This window comes from Gossypium arboreum, chromosome 10 (genome assembly GCF_025698485.1).
Source record: "Gossypium arboreum isolate Shixiya-1 chromosome 10, ASM2569848v2, whole genome shotgun sequence".
Taxonomy (NCBI): Eukaryota; Viridiplantae; Streptophyta; class Magnoliopsida; order Malvales; family Malvaceae; genus Gossypium; species Gossypium arboreum.
Window position 1 is genome coordinate 8,223,747 of NC_069079.1, and position 15,714 is coordinate 8,239,460.

A 15,714-nucleotide genomic window follows, 5' to 3' on the forward strand; every position below is an offset into this window, starting at 1 on the left:
AAATGGGTTTCTGACACTGATATAAGCTTTGAGAGCATCTCTTCAAGATTTGGCTTCTTTTCCTATTGGTAAGGTGGTTGTTGGTAGCCCGGAGGATGTTGTGGTCTTTGATTTCCTTGACCGCTGCACGAGAAATTGGGGTGGTTCCTCCAACCTGCATTATAAGTGTTACCATATGGATTGCTTTGAGGTCGAGGATTATTACCCATGTAGTTTAATTGCTCGTTATCCATGCTGTGGCCATAAGGTTGGTATTCTGAATGGTTTGTTCCACCGCTACTTGCTTCGCACTGCATTACTGGGTGAACCTATGAAGTATTAAGAAAACCATCAATCTTTTTATTTAAGAGTTCTACCTAATTAGAGAGCATGGTGAACGAATCAATGTTATACACCCGGCTATTTTCGTGGGCTTTGTTCTCATGACTTGCCACTGATAGTTATTCAGTGACATCTCCTCAATAAACTCATAGGCATCTTCAGGTGTTTTATTGTTGATGGTTCCGCCAGCAGCTGCGTCAACCATTTGCCGAGTCGAAGGATTCAGACCATTGTGGAATGTTTGTACTTGGAGCCAAAGCGGTAACCCATGGTGAGGGCACCTTCTCAGTAAGTCCTTGTATCTCTCTCATGCATCGTAGAGTGTTTCTAAATCCATATGCACAAAAGAAGAGATATCATTATGTAATTTAGCCGTTTTAGCCGGCAAAAAATATTTTAGTAATAATTTTTCGGTCATTTGTTCCCAAGTAGTAATTGACCCTCCTGGTAACGAGTTCAACCACTGTTTAGCTTTTCTCCTCAATGAAAAGGGAAACAACCGAAGACACATGGCATCATCATAAATGCCATTGATTTTAAATGTATCGCATAATTCTAAGAAGTTGGCTAAATGAGCGTTGGGATCCTCATCCTGCAAACCATCAAACTGAACAAATTGTTGTATCATTTAAATAGTGTTAGGTTTTAATTCAAAAGTATTTGCAGCAACAGCAGGTCTAACTATGCTTGATTCAGTTCCTATTAAAGAAGGTTTAGCATAATCATACATAGTGCGTGGAGCAGGATTTTGATTAGTCGCAATTGCAGGAGGTAACTGATTGCCTTGGTTTTCAGCCATCTCTTCGGTTGGGGGTTGAGTATCGTCTTCTTGCTCGTTCTCCGTGTATCTTAAGCTGTGCCTTATTTCTCTTTGGTTTCTACGAACTGTACGATCGATTTCTTCGTCAAAAAGTAATGGTCCCGACGGGTTTCTTCTAGTCATAAACTATAAAAACCTGCCAAGAGAAGGAAAGATTAGGTTAATAAATAATAATAATAATAATAATTAAATTAAATTAAATTGCAAGAAAAATAAATGGCTAAAGTAATAAAAATTGAGCGTTCCTAATATTTCAGTTCCCCAGCAACGGCGCCAAAAAATTGATTGCGTGGTTTCGTGATAGGTTTTAAAAATATATAATTACTCGTTCTTGAACTAACTATTATCACTATGTAGGCAAGTGTACCTATTGAACAGTAGTATAGTTTTAGCAAGACCGGATTGTCAAACCCAAAGGAACTAAAAGTACTAGTAATGACTGTCTTTTTTATTATCTAGCCTAAGAATAAATAGCTTTTTGGTTTTAATTAACTAATTATCTAATCTATGAACTCACAAAGAATAGAATTGGGGAATTACTTTTGGGAAAATCGATTGAATGAAGACAATACCTAAAGAAAATTCCACCTTGACTTTACTTGTTATTCTGGCTCCGAATCGGGCGATTTATTCATTCAACTTGTTCCGTAGAGATCCCTAAGTTATGTTATTATCCCTATTCAAGACTAATAATCTCTAATCCCTAGATTGAATAATCGAGACTTTTCTCTAATTAACACTCTAGGGTTGCATTAACTCGATCTATGGATCCCCTTATTAGGTTTCACCCTAATCCGGCAAATTCTTGTCACCCTATTTCTAGGCGCGCAATCAACTCTGTTTAATTATGACAAATGTACTCTTAGACAGGGTTTATTCCTCCTCTGAATAAGAGCATATCTTGAATCAGTATCCTGGGATATCAAAACAAGAATTAAGAACACATAATTAAGAACAAGTTAAATATTTATCATACGATTTAGAAAATAATAACAAGATTCGTCTTAGGTTTCATTCCCCTTAGGTATTTAGGGATTTTAGTTCATAACTAAATAAGAAAACATCTCAGAATGATAAAGAATATAAAACGTAAAAAAGCCCAAAACTCCTGAAGGGAAATTGAGGAGAGATCTTCAGTCTTGATGATGAATCCGGCTTCTGGGATGGATCAATCAGCTTCCTTGGAGTAATTCCTTACCCCCTATTCTCCGTGTCTCTTTTTCTCCTCCTCTAGGGTGTATTTATAGGCTTTGGAATGCCTAAAATCCCTAAAAATTAGCCTTTTCTGAATTGGAATCAACTTGGGCTCGACAGGGACACGCTCGTGTGACACGCCCGTGTTCGATTACTTCAGGCTGTGCTCAAGCCTACCAAATTGACACTGCCATGTGGTCTGCCCGTGTAATGAGGTCCAGGCCGTGTTGATTTCATACTTTGGCCCATTTTCTCCATTTTTAGTCCATTTCTCGTTCCTTTCGCTCTCCTATGCTCTCCTAAGTATAAAACATGAAATTAAAGCATTAGGAGCATCAAATTCACCAATTCTACTGGGAAATCATCCATAAAATGCATTAAACATAGGGTAAAAATATGTATAAATTACAGTTTATCATGTACCTATCGAACAGTAGTATAGTTTTATAGTTTTAGCAAGATCGGATTATCGAATCCAAAGGAACTAAAAGTACTAGTAATGACTGCCTTTTTATTATCTAGCTTAAGAATAAGGGGGTTTTGTTTTAACTAACTAATTAACTAATCTAAGAATTCACATAGAATGGAATTTAGGGATTACTTTTGGAAAACGATTAAATTAAGACAATACCTAAGGAAAAATCCACCTAGACTGTACTTGTTATTCTGGCTCCGAATCGGACGATTTATTCATTTAACTTGTTCCGTAGAGATCCCTAAGTTATGTTATTATCCCTATTCAAGACTAATAACGTTTAATCCCAAGATTGAATAATTGAGACTTTTCTCTAATTAACACCCTAGGGTTGCATTAACTCAATCTATGGATCCCCTTATTAGGTTTCACCCTAATCTGGCAAATTCTTGTCACCCTATGTCTAGGCGTGCAAACAACTCCGCTTAATTATGACAAATGTACTCTTAGACAGGGTCTATTACTCTTCTGAATAAGAGCTTATCTTGAATCAGTATCCTGGGATATCAAAACAAGAATTAAGAACACATAATTAAGAATAAGTTAAATATTTATCATACAATTTAGAAAATAATAACAAGATTCGTCTTAGGTTTCATTCCCCTTAAGTATTTAGGGGATTTAGTTCATAACTAAAAAGGAAAACATCTCAAAAGAATAATGAATACAAAACATAAAGAAAACCCAAAACTCCTGAAGGGAAATTGAGGGGAGATCTTCAGTCTTGATCGTGACTTCGGCTTTTGAGATGGATCAATCGGCTTCCTTCGAGTAATTCCTTCCTTCCTCTCCGTGTGTCCCCTTTTCTTCCTCCTATAGGGTGTTTTTTTAGGCTTTGGAATGCCTAAGAGCCCTCAAAATTAGCCTTTTCTGAATTGGACTCAACTTGAAATCGGCAGGGACACGCCCGTGTGTAACTACTTCAAGCTGTGCTCGAGCCTGCCAAATTGACACGGTCATGTGGTCTTCCCATGTGAGGAGGTCCAGGCTGTGTTGATTTCGTACTTTGGCCCATTTTCTCTATTTTTGGCCCGTTTCTCATTCCGTTTGCTCTCCTAAGTATAAAACATAAAATTAAAGCATTAGGAGCATTGAATTCACCAATTCTAATGGGAAATCATCAATAAAATGCGTTAAACATGGGGTAAAAATATGTATAAATTATGGTTTATCACAAACCCTGGGGGTTGATGCATGAAGACTTCAGTATCAATATCCCCATTCTAGAAAGCATTATTCACATCAACTTGTCGGAGTGACCACCCTCTCGAAGCTACAATAGACAAGATGACTCTGATAGTAGCCGGTTTAACTACTGGACTAAATGTATCTTTGAAATCACACCCAGGAACTTGAGAGCAGCCCTTAGCAACCAAGCGTGCCTTTCTGTGATTAATAGACCCATCAGGATTTCTCTTAATTTTGAACAACCATTTGCAGCCTATTGCCTTCCGACCAGGAGGTAAAGACACGAGATCCCAGGTAGAGTTAGCCATTAGCGCATCATACACAGCTTGTACAGCGAACTTCCACTCCGGGTGAGTATATTCCTCCGTAACGGAACAGGGCTCAAACTCAACAGCCTCTGCGGTTAAAACCCTGGGCTTTAAAACTTTTGCCTTGGACAGAGTCACCATGGCATGAACATTTCTCGAAGCAACAGGAGGACCTTGTGGTAGTACTGTTGGTGACTGACTGATAGGAAGAAATATAGAACAAGACTCTTACGCATTAGAGCCTGAAGCGATTGAGACGTCAGCTGGTCGACTATTAATCGTAGGTGAAATACCTGATCCATCTCGCACAACCTCATGCATTGAATCAGGCAAAGATACGGAAGGGGAAACCACCTCGAGGCGATGAGAATCAGGTTGACGAAGCATGGAATATGTTGAAACAAAAGGAACATATGTAGTACATTGCATCGAACCATCAGTATCATTCTTCACAGAAGACACAGACAAGAATCGAGTTTCATCAAACACAACATGACGAGATACTAACACCTTTCCATCGGGGAGAAGACAAAAATAGCCCTAACCTAAAAATGTACAAGGTTGAGATCGAAACCCCAGCTTATGTTCAACAAAAGGTCGTAAATACGGAAAACAGCAGCAACCAAATACCCGAATATGATCATATCGAGGTTCATACCCACAAAGCTTCTGATACAGAGACTCACCTTGAAGAACCGAAGTAGGCAATCAGTTGATAAGATAAATAGCATTACAGAAGGCATATCCCCAGCATTTCATAGGAATATTAGCCTGTGCCAACAATGTGAGTCCAGTTTCCACTATGTGTCGATGTTTACGCTCAGCAACCCCATTTCATTCAGAGGTGTGAGGACACGTCAGACGATGGATAATTCCTTGATTAGCAAGAAAAGAGGCAAAAACCTGAAAATTACCTCCCCAATCACTCGAAACTTCTTAATACGTTTCCCAAATTAAGTGCCGACCAATTTCTAGAATTGAAGAAAACAATCAAGTGCTTGAGATTTTCTTTTAACAAAATATACCAATGTAAACTGACTACATATATCTATAAACGATACATAATATAAATTCCCCTCACAAGCAACAAAAGTCTGTCCCTACAAGTCAGAAACCACCAACTCAAAAAATTCCACATATTCAGTATTAGAATGAGTAAAACGCAATTTATGGGATTTTCCTTTTTGACAGGCAATACAAACATTAAAAAGAGATTTTTTATCAGCAACAATGCCACATTTATTTAAAACAACATTAACAACTTTAGACAACGGATGGCCGAGCCTATTATGCCACAAAGTAAAAGCATCAGAAGAAACCGAAGAACTAGCTTGAAGAGCAACATTATGAACATTAGAGATCGCAGTAGACGGAGAGAAACGTCAACTGAAAAATGATAGAGCCCATCACAAACTTGGCCCCGCAGCAATATTTCCTGCGTCTAGACATCCTTAATAACACAATAGAGTGGGTGAAATTCAAAAAACACGTTGTTATCTGCAGCAAACTGTGACACAGACATGAGATTCTTAAGAATGCTTGGAACACACAAAACATCTGTCAGACGTAACAACTTGGACCTAGTGTAAATAACCTTGTCCCCAACAGATGTAATCTTAGTAGGATCCCCATTACCCATTAAAAGTTCAGAAGTATTTGAATACGGAGTGGTGGCATTTAAATCGACAGCATTCTGACACACATAATGTGAAGCACCATAATCTGGGTACCAAGACGCAGTCCCAACTGGCGTTAAAATATATAGATCACCACTACCGCAACTGAAGTCATCGTGAGGTATCTGAAAAATTTGAAGCATGAAAATTAGGAATCCTGGGCAATCCAATTCATTGCAAATTGTCAACATCAAAAACCCAAGCACGAGGCTTAGTTTACCATGGAACCTCAGTCGGAGCAGTTGGAAAAGTGCCTTCAATATCAACACAATTAGCAGTGAGAGAACCAGGGGATTATTGAGACACATACGGAGCACCATGAACAGGCCCATCTGGCGGAGCAGGCGGGCCAGAAGGTTTAGAAAAATGACCTGCTACATTCGACTGACCAACACCATAATACAAGTCCCCTTGAGTACAGCCCAAAGCATGTGAGGGCCCGTGACTAACACTAGGCCGAATGAGTTGACCATATGGCCCATAATCAGTTTTCAAATTTTCATCTTTGTTCAATTCTCTTTGCATTTGTTTCCAGCTTCTTTTTTCTTTTGCTTTGTTGCCAAAATCCCAACAATGAAAACGGTTAAGTCATTGGGATTATTAGAAGAATAAAGAGTAATCATGGACACGAGTTCGAGAGTGAAGATTTTGATGATTTCTGTAATAAAAAAGGATCAAACATGAGTTATCTGCTGGCAAGACACCACAACAAAATAGAGTTGTGGAACGCAAGAACCACACTATGCAAGAAATGGTAAAGGTGATGCTTAACAGCAAAGGTGTGTGGCTCACAGGTTTTGGGCTGATGCGGTGAATACAACAACCTATGTGATTAATAGGATTTTTATCAGGCCAAAAACTCGTATGACCCTCTACTAGATGCACATTTATATACAATATGTGCATGATGCATACAGCTTTTGTGGCGAATCTTCAAATGAGACGCAATGGAAATCATGATAGATTTCATTGGGAAGAAAAATAAACTAATAACCAAGGAGTAATGTTAAAGGTGGCAACAAACAGCAGTATGTTACCCGGATGAAATACAGCAGTTACAAACGTACGTATGTTGTCCGGATGAAGTACTTTTTTGTAACAAGTGACTTGTACATGATTTGACAGAAAACTTTTTTGACTGGATAAAGTTTTTGTCCGGATGTATTTAATGTTTGTTCACTTCTACAAGTCAAAAATCTTGTTCTTCATATGTAATAGCTCTATATGTACATTTTACACTTGATGAATTAATGTAAGGAGAATAGCCAATTCTTGTCCTCTCAATTTCTCATCCCTTTTTCTTTTGTTTGTTTGGTTACTTTCCTTGCAACTCTCATTTCTTTGAATCTCAAACTTATTTCATACTTAATCTGGAATTATTACTTTGTTGCTCTAGATTCTGTAACGCCCCGTACCTGAGACCATTGCCGGAGTCGAACACGAGGTGTTAATAGACTTAATTCATTACTTAAACAGCTCATACAATTCATTTTAAAATTTCCAGACAAGCTGGCTAACTGCATCATAGTCGCTTTAAAAATCATATCTCGAGTTCCAAAACTCAAAATCCAATTCCGTAAATTTTTCCTAAAACTATACTCATATATCTATCTACTAATTTTTTTCTAGAATTTTTGGTCAGGCCAATTAGTACATTTTATTAGTTAAAGTATCCCCTATTTCAGGGTTTGACTACTCTGACCTCTGTGTATTACGAATCAGATATCTCCCTCTACAGAGCTTCAATGACTATGCCGCTTGTCTCTAATAAAACTAGACTCAACAAGGAATCTGTAAATATAAAGTATGACTTCTAATTATCTTTGTAAAATTTATGGTGAATTTACAAAGTCAGAACAGGGGATCCAAAAATTGCTCTGGCAATGTTTCACAAAAATTTAAACATCTTATAAAATATAACTTATATACCTGTTTTGTTCCATCCATATGAAAATAGACTCATAATTCTTCAATTCCATATATTATTCATCATCTAATTGTATCTCTACTATTTTTAGTGATTTTTCAAACTCACGTCACTGCTACTGTCTGAATCTATTTTATGGTAAATTTTACCCATTTCATGGTTTCCATGGATTAGCTAGCAATTTAGCATACATAACACCAAATATGATCATGATTAGCCATTCCAATGGCTAATTATTACCAAGCATTTCCATACCACTCAATAACCATATCATAAGACCATATATACAAAATGATTATAATGCTATACATGCCATACTCAAAATATACAAGCCATTATGCCAAGATGGTATACGGATAGTGTGAGCGAGCCTCCGACCGTTCCCGATTTTTGAGCTGGCTTGTCAAAACTACAAGGAATGAAAAGGAGGGAGTAAGCATAAATGCTTAATAATTTCACATGCAAATAGCAAGTAACATAACCATATAAGCAAAGATAAAACATCATTTGCATAATCATCACCAAGACATTCATATCACATTTTCATTTATCATCTTACCATATTGTTGTTATATCGATTTTTCAACCCGAGGGTTAAGTACATACCTGTTCAAAGTACCCATTTCACAACACTTACCAATACGTCCCTTTCATCTTGAGTATTCCTCCATTTCAGTAGAACTTTACCCGTTGAACACATCGGAATATAATTCGAATACATGGAAAGTTTGCACATAAGTGCCACATATGTAGCCAAGCTACCATGTAACCCGCCCATAAGTGAACTCAAACTCAACTCAACGAGCTCGAGTGTTCGTATCCATAAGTGAACTCGGACTCAACTCAACGAGCTCGGATGCCTAGTTACATCTCTCGAACTCGGACTCAACTCAACGAGTTCGGATGCTCAACCATCCTAGTGACATGTCACTTGTATCCTAATCTATTCCTAAGGTTCAAACGGGTTTTTTCCCTCGATCTCACATTTTTCGTCTTCTATGGAATATCGGAACCGATACTCGGTAGCAATTCATATTTATCAAGTAGTAAACATAATTTGCATATTACTCAACATTAACCACAAAGCATAATATTTCACGATAAAAAAAATCAACATATCATATAATTAACATCAATAACTTAAAAATAACAATTATGCTACATTATTTACATATGAACTTACCTCGTATGCGAAAATGACTACTTTTACCATTTCGTCCACAACTTGGTATTTTCCCCATTTTAGCCCGAATTTCAGTTTTCCTTGCTTATGGAGCTTGGAAGCTTGAAACAAACCCTAGCTATGGAGAACCCTTGAAATTTCGGCCTAATGAAGAAGATGGACAAAAATTGGCTTTTAATTTTGTTTTTAATTCATTTTAATAACTAAATGACCAAAATACCCTTACTACTAAACTTTCCAAAAATTCCTTCCATGTCCTAATTTTGTCCATGAACTTAAAATTGGTCAAATTGCTATTTAAGACCTCTTCATTAATATTCCAAAACAATTTCATACTAAAAACTTCTAGAATGCAAGTTTTGCAACTTATTCGATTTAGTCCCTACTTTCAATTTAAGCACTTTAGGCATAGAATTTCATCACGAAATTTTCACACAATCATGCAATCATATCATAGACCTTAAAATAATTATAAAATAATTATTTCTATCTCGGATTTTTTGGTCACGAAACCACTATTCCGACTAGGCCCAAAATTAGATATTACAACTCTCCCCCTTCGTGATTTTCGTCCCGAAAATCTTACCGTAAAAGTAGTCTTCACTTTTAATCTCATATTCGGTGCCGAAGAACTTGCACTTAGACTATACCTCCAATACATCTCTTCAATTTCTCATATGATCTAAAAGCTTATAGTCTAAACTCTCAACTGTTCTTAAACTTTCAACCCTTCTCAGTTTCCCATGATATCATGACATAAAACCCGGATCTCAACTTGATTTAATGGAGACCGAAATTCCAAGAAATCCAACAATCAAAGAGACCTGAAATTCCATGAATCTGATGAGTAGGAATTCACTCAATATAGATATGATTTATAGATCTCGCCAAACATTTAACAATAGGATACATTACATTTTCCTCTTTCCGCCATAGAAATAATTCTTATATGGCCTCAAGAATAATCCTTCTCATTTCCATCCCAATATCAACACTGACAAGGATAATTTTGATAGATCCCAATGCTCGGCTTTAACCCCTTTAACAACTCGATTTTATGTAACATCGGATGCTCTAAACTATCACGTTACCTCACTGTCTTGAAACACATCACAATTCATACAACAGTACATTACTGAAAGTCAGGAAGTCTTTACTCAATGTAGACTAGTCTAGTTCAGACGCTTCAGTTACCAATATTCTCATCTATCCGAACTCTGTCAACATGTAATAAACTTTTCAGCTTTCACAAGATGGAAACCTTATCATTCGTAGTGACTTAAACTAATATCCAACTCTTTTCTAATAAATATACACTTCTCGTTCAAACTATTTACTCTTTTATCCGTACAAAATGAAATTCTATTATCGACTTGGGAAAATAATCCGACATAATTGTCACATGAAATCTTTTAAATAAATAATTTACCATACCGATCAAACTCGCGCTTTTATCACCTATGCCTTTACCGATGTCAAATCCTTACACGTAACTTAGAAAAATCCCAATACTAAAATCACCACATTACTAAGATCAAATTAGAAGTATAGTCATATTTGACATGATTATCACGAGCTGAAGAATGCACTTCGAACACGAGTCATAATTGACAAATTATGGAACAAAGATAACAAGGAAACCGAATAAAGAAATCCAAGATAGAGAAATCCAGAATAAAGAAACCCAAGATACGATACTATGCCGAGAATCGAAAACCAAACTCATAGAGAAAATACAATACCCGATAATTCTTCAAAGAAAGAAAGTCCAAGAAAACATCATTTAATCCCATCGAAATCAAATATAACAAGATCAATATATCTTCCCATACATATATATCAGATGAAACATCAAGTAGAAGAAACAGAATCATAATATCATACGTATTCTCTCATTAATTCTTATAAGACGAAATGAAATAGAATACCGATGAAATAGAGCAATATAAATTATAAACCAAATGACTACCAATGCTTTCATCCAACACCGAATTAGAAGACATTCCCATATAACAAGAATTTCTTCAGAAGATCAATAGCCATAGAAAAATTTCTGAGAACTGGTAAACACATAGAACATCTCAAAAGAGACTGCTAAATCTGTCTAGTCATAACTGTCACACTCAGATAGTTCACATTTCAATTATCATTTCCCCAACTAATTTTGCCGTCACAAATTTCATATTAAACCATTCACTAAAGAAGGCCAATTCGAATAAATTTCGATTTACACTTTTCTCGACCTTGCACTGAGTAATTCAGTTTACCAAGGAGAATTCCTTTTCTAATCGGGACAAGGCATAACTCCAATAATCTTTACGTCAATCCGATACTTTATCGGCTCGACTTTACTTATCAGCTCATTTTCAATCTCTAATCATACTTATAATTATTCTATCACTGTACTCTTTGGGTTCTCAACCGAAACTTATTCAATACAAATCTCATGAAATTCCATTATAAGTACCACTTGATGAGGGGAGGGTTGTAGGACCTCGACTCGACTTTCTTATACATACACATATGACACAACTTCCATCATCATAGTAACATCATCAAAATCATGTCATTCATTCATGTTGGCTTACACCAATTTTCCTATTGTCCCATTTAGACAATATACTTATGCATACATTCTATGTTTTCTAGACACTTTACTTATCCATTCATTTAATTAAATTAATTCATGCTCATGACATTATATAAGGCCAAACAAACATAGATATTTGCATCACAATCACAACTTTCATTTCGTGCATCATCATGTACATATCATTACAATCATATAATTCACTCCAACAATTTAACATAGATAAGTTCATTTCATTATAATCCTTTATCTCATAAAATTATATATCATTAACATTTATCAACATTCGACGTCCAAATCAAAACAAGGACATTTTCACTTGTATCATAATATTATGACCTTTATTCATACCTCTACTACTTTCTATTTATTCCGTTCATCTTATCAAGTAAGCCACATACACTACATCATATGAGCATTAAGCAAATATGAATATTTATTACAACATGAACTTTCATCTCACATATTATCACATATGTATCATAAACTTTTATTCATACTTTTCTGAACCGAGACTTATCATAATCATAACTTTACTCAAATGCCTTCACATAACATTGAACATGGTCGGCATAATTTCGGTTGGAGAGTACCTGCCTAAATAAGACAAGACTCATACGCGTCGGAAGACATCACACTATCACAAATCGGTGGCATGTATAGCTAAACTTTTACACATGCTCGGTTAGTCCGAGAATCGACTAAACCTGCTCGATACCACTAAATATAATGCCCGTGCACCGAGACCATTGCCGAGTCGAACACGAGGTGTTAATAGACTTAATTCATTACTTAAACAGCTCATACAATTCATTTTAAAATTTTCAGACAAGCTGGCTAACTGCATCACAGTCGCTTTAAAAATCATATCTCGAGTTTCGAAACTCAAAATCCAATTCCGTAAATTTTTCATGAAACTAGACTCATATATCTATCTACTAATTTTTTTCTAGAATTTTTGGTCAGGCCAATTAGTACAGTTTATTAGTTAAAGTATCCCCTTTTTCAGGGTTCGACTACTCTGACCTCTGTGTATTACGAATTAGATATCTCCCTCTACAGAGTTTCAATGACTATGCCATTTGTCTCTAATAAAACTAGACTCAATAAGAAATCTGTACATATAAAGAATGACTTCTAATTATCTTTTTAAAATTTATGGTGAATTTACAAAGTCAAAATAGGGGATCCAGAAATTGCTCTGGCCCTGTTTAACAAAAATTTAAACATCTCATAAAATATAACTCATATACCTATTTTGTTCCATCCATATGAAAATAGACTCATAATTCTTCAATTCCATATATTATTCATCATCTAATTATATCTCTACTATTTTTAGTGATTTTTCAAACTCATGTCACTGCTACTGTCTGAATCTATTTTATGGTAAATTTTACCTATTTCATGGTTTCCATGGATTAGCTAGCAATTTAGCATACATAACACCAAATATGATCATGATTAGCCATTCCAATGGCTAATCATTACCAAGCATTTCCATACCACTCAATAACCATATCATAAGACCATATATACAAAATGATTATAATGCTATACATGCCACACTCAAAATATACAAGCCATTATGCCAAGATGGTATACGGATAGTGTGAGCGAGCCTCCGACCGTTCCCGATTTCCGAGCTGGCTTGTCAAAACTACAAGGAATGAAAAGGAGGGAGTAAGCATAAATGCTTAATAAGTTCACATGCAAATAGCAAGTAACATAACCATATAAGCAAACATAAAACATCATTTGCATAATCATCACCAAGACATTCATATCACATTTTCATTTATCATCTTACCATATTGTTGTTATATCGATTTTTCAACACGAGGGTTAAGTACATACCTGTTCAAAGTACCCATTTCACAACACTTACCAATACGTCCCTTTCATCTTGAGTATTCCTCCATTTCAAGAGAACTTTACCCGTTGAACACATCGAATATAATTCGGATACATGGAAAGTTTGCACATAAGTGCCACATATGTAGCCAAGCTACCATGTAACCCGCCCATAAGTGAACTCAGACTCAACTCAACGAGCTCGGGTGTTCGCATCCATAAGTGAACTCGGACTCAACTCAACGAGCTCGGATGCCTAGTTACATCTCTCGAACTCGGACTCAACTCAACGAGTTCGGACATTCGCATCCATAAGAGAACTCGGACTCAACTCAACGAGTTCGGATGCTCAACCATCCTAGTGACATGTCACTTGTATCCTAATCTATTCCTAAGGTTCAAACGGGCTTTTCCTCGATCTCACATTTGTCGCCTTCCATGGAATATCGAACCGATACTCGGTAGCAATTCATATTTATCAAGTAGTAAACATAATTTGCATATTACTCAACATTAACCACAAAGCATAATATTTCACGATAAAAAAAATCAACATATCATATAATTAACATCAATAACTTAAAAATAACAATTATGCTACATTATTTACACATGAACTTACCTCGTATGCGAAAATGACTACTTTTACCATTTCGTCCACAACTTGGTATTTTCCCCATTTTAGCCCGAATTTCAGTTTTCCTTGCTTATGGAGCTTGGAAGCTTGAAACAAACCCTAGCTATGGAGAACCCTTGAAATTTCGGCCTAATGAAGAAGATGGACAAAAATTGGCTTTTAATTTTATTTCTAATGCATTTTAATAACTAAATGACCAAAATACCCTTACTACTAAACTTTCCAAAAATTCCTTCCATGTCCTAATTTTGTCCATGAACTTAAAATTGGTCAAATTGCTATTTAAGACCTGCTCATTAATATTCTAAAACAATTTCATACTAAAAACTTCTAGAATGCAAGTTTTGCAACTTATTCGATTTAGTCCCTACTTTCAATTTAAGCACTTTAGGCATAGAATTTCATCACGAAATTTTCACACGATCATGCAATCATTTCATAGACCTTAAAATAATCATAAAATAATTATTTCTATCTCGAATTTTGTACGATGTCTGTGGACCAACGAAGACCACTTCCTTAAATGACTGTAAGTATTTTGTGTTGTTTATTGATGATCTGACTAAGTTTTGCTGGGTCTATTTCTTGAAGTAGAAGTCTGAAGTATTTGAAGCCTTCAGCAAATTCAAGGCATTGGCTGAAAATCAATCTGGTTGTAAGATTAAGGCTTTGAAAACTGACAATGGCACTTAATACATGTTTGAAAGGTTTCAGAAGTTGTGCGAGCAAGCAGGGATTCACCATCAGCTAACAACAGTCTATACTCCTCAGCAAAATAGAGTATGTGAGAGGAAGAATCAAACAGTACTTGATATGGCTAGATGTTTGCTATTTCAGAGCAAGCTGCCAAGCAAGTTGTGGGCTGAGGCTGTCAATACCTCAGTGTACCTACTCAACAAGTTGCCAACCAATGCTGTGAAAGAAAATACTCCTTTTGAAGCCTGGAATGAAATCAAGCCTTCTGTTTCACACCTAAAGGTGTTTGGCTGTGTTTGATATGCCCTTATTCCAGCTGAGAGGAGAATCAAGCTCGAGAGAAGGGCTGCTCCAGGAATATTTGTTGGCTACAACAGCACTAACAAAGGCTACAGGGTGTATGATCCTTCAACAAAGAAAATATTAGTGAATAGGGATGTGAGGTTTGATAAAGGTAGAGTATGGAGCTAGAATGATGCTAATGCAAGGTTGACTGATGAAGATCAGCTGGACAGCAGTTTGGAGCTAGCTGAAGAAAGGCCAGTTGATGATAATTTTGATGAAGCACCTATGAGAGGGGCACAGACTATTGCAGACATCTACCAAAGATGTAATGTTGCAATAGTTGAACCTTCAAATTTTGAAGAGGCTGCTAAAGAAGAATGCTGGAAGAAGGCCATGGAAGCTGAAATGGATATAATCCATAAGAATGACACATAGGAGCTAGTTGATAGACCAGTAAACAGAAAGATTATAGGTGTCAAATGGGTGTTCAGAACCAAGAACAATGCAGATGGGTCTCTGAATAAGCATAAGGCCAAGCTGGTTGTGAAGGGGTACAATCA

The 15,714-nt window shown here is 36.2% G+C and overlaps 1 non-coding gene across 1 annotated transcript; it reads left to right on the forward strand.

Annotated features, from left to right (window-relative positions):
- The first annotated feature begins 584 nt into the window (after positions 1-584).
- LOC128283247 (small nucleolar RNA R71) lies at positions 585-690 on the forward strand. The gene has a single exon (XR_008273588.1). It is a non-coding gene; the product is annotated as a small nucleolar RNA R71 (small nucleolar RNA).
- Positions 691-15,714: the final 15,024 nt, after the last annotated feature.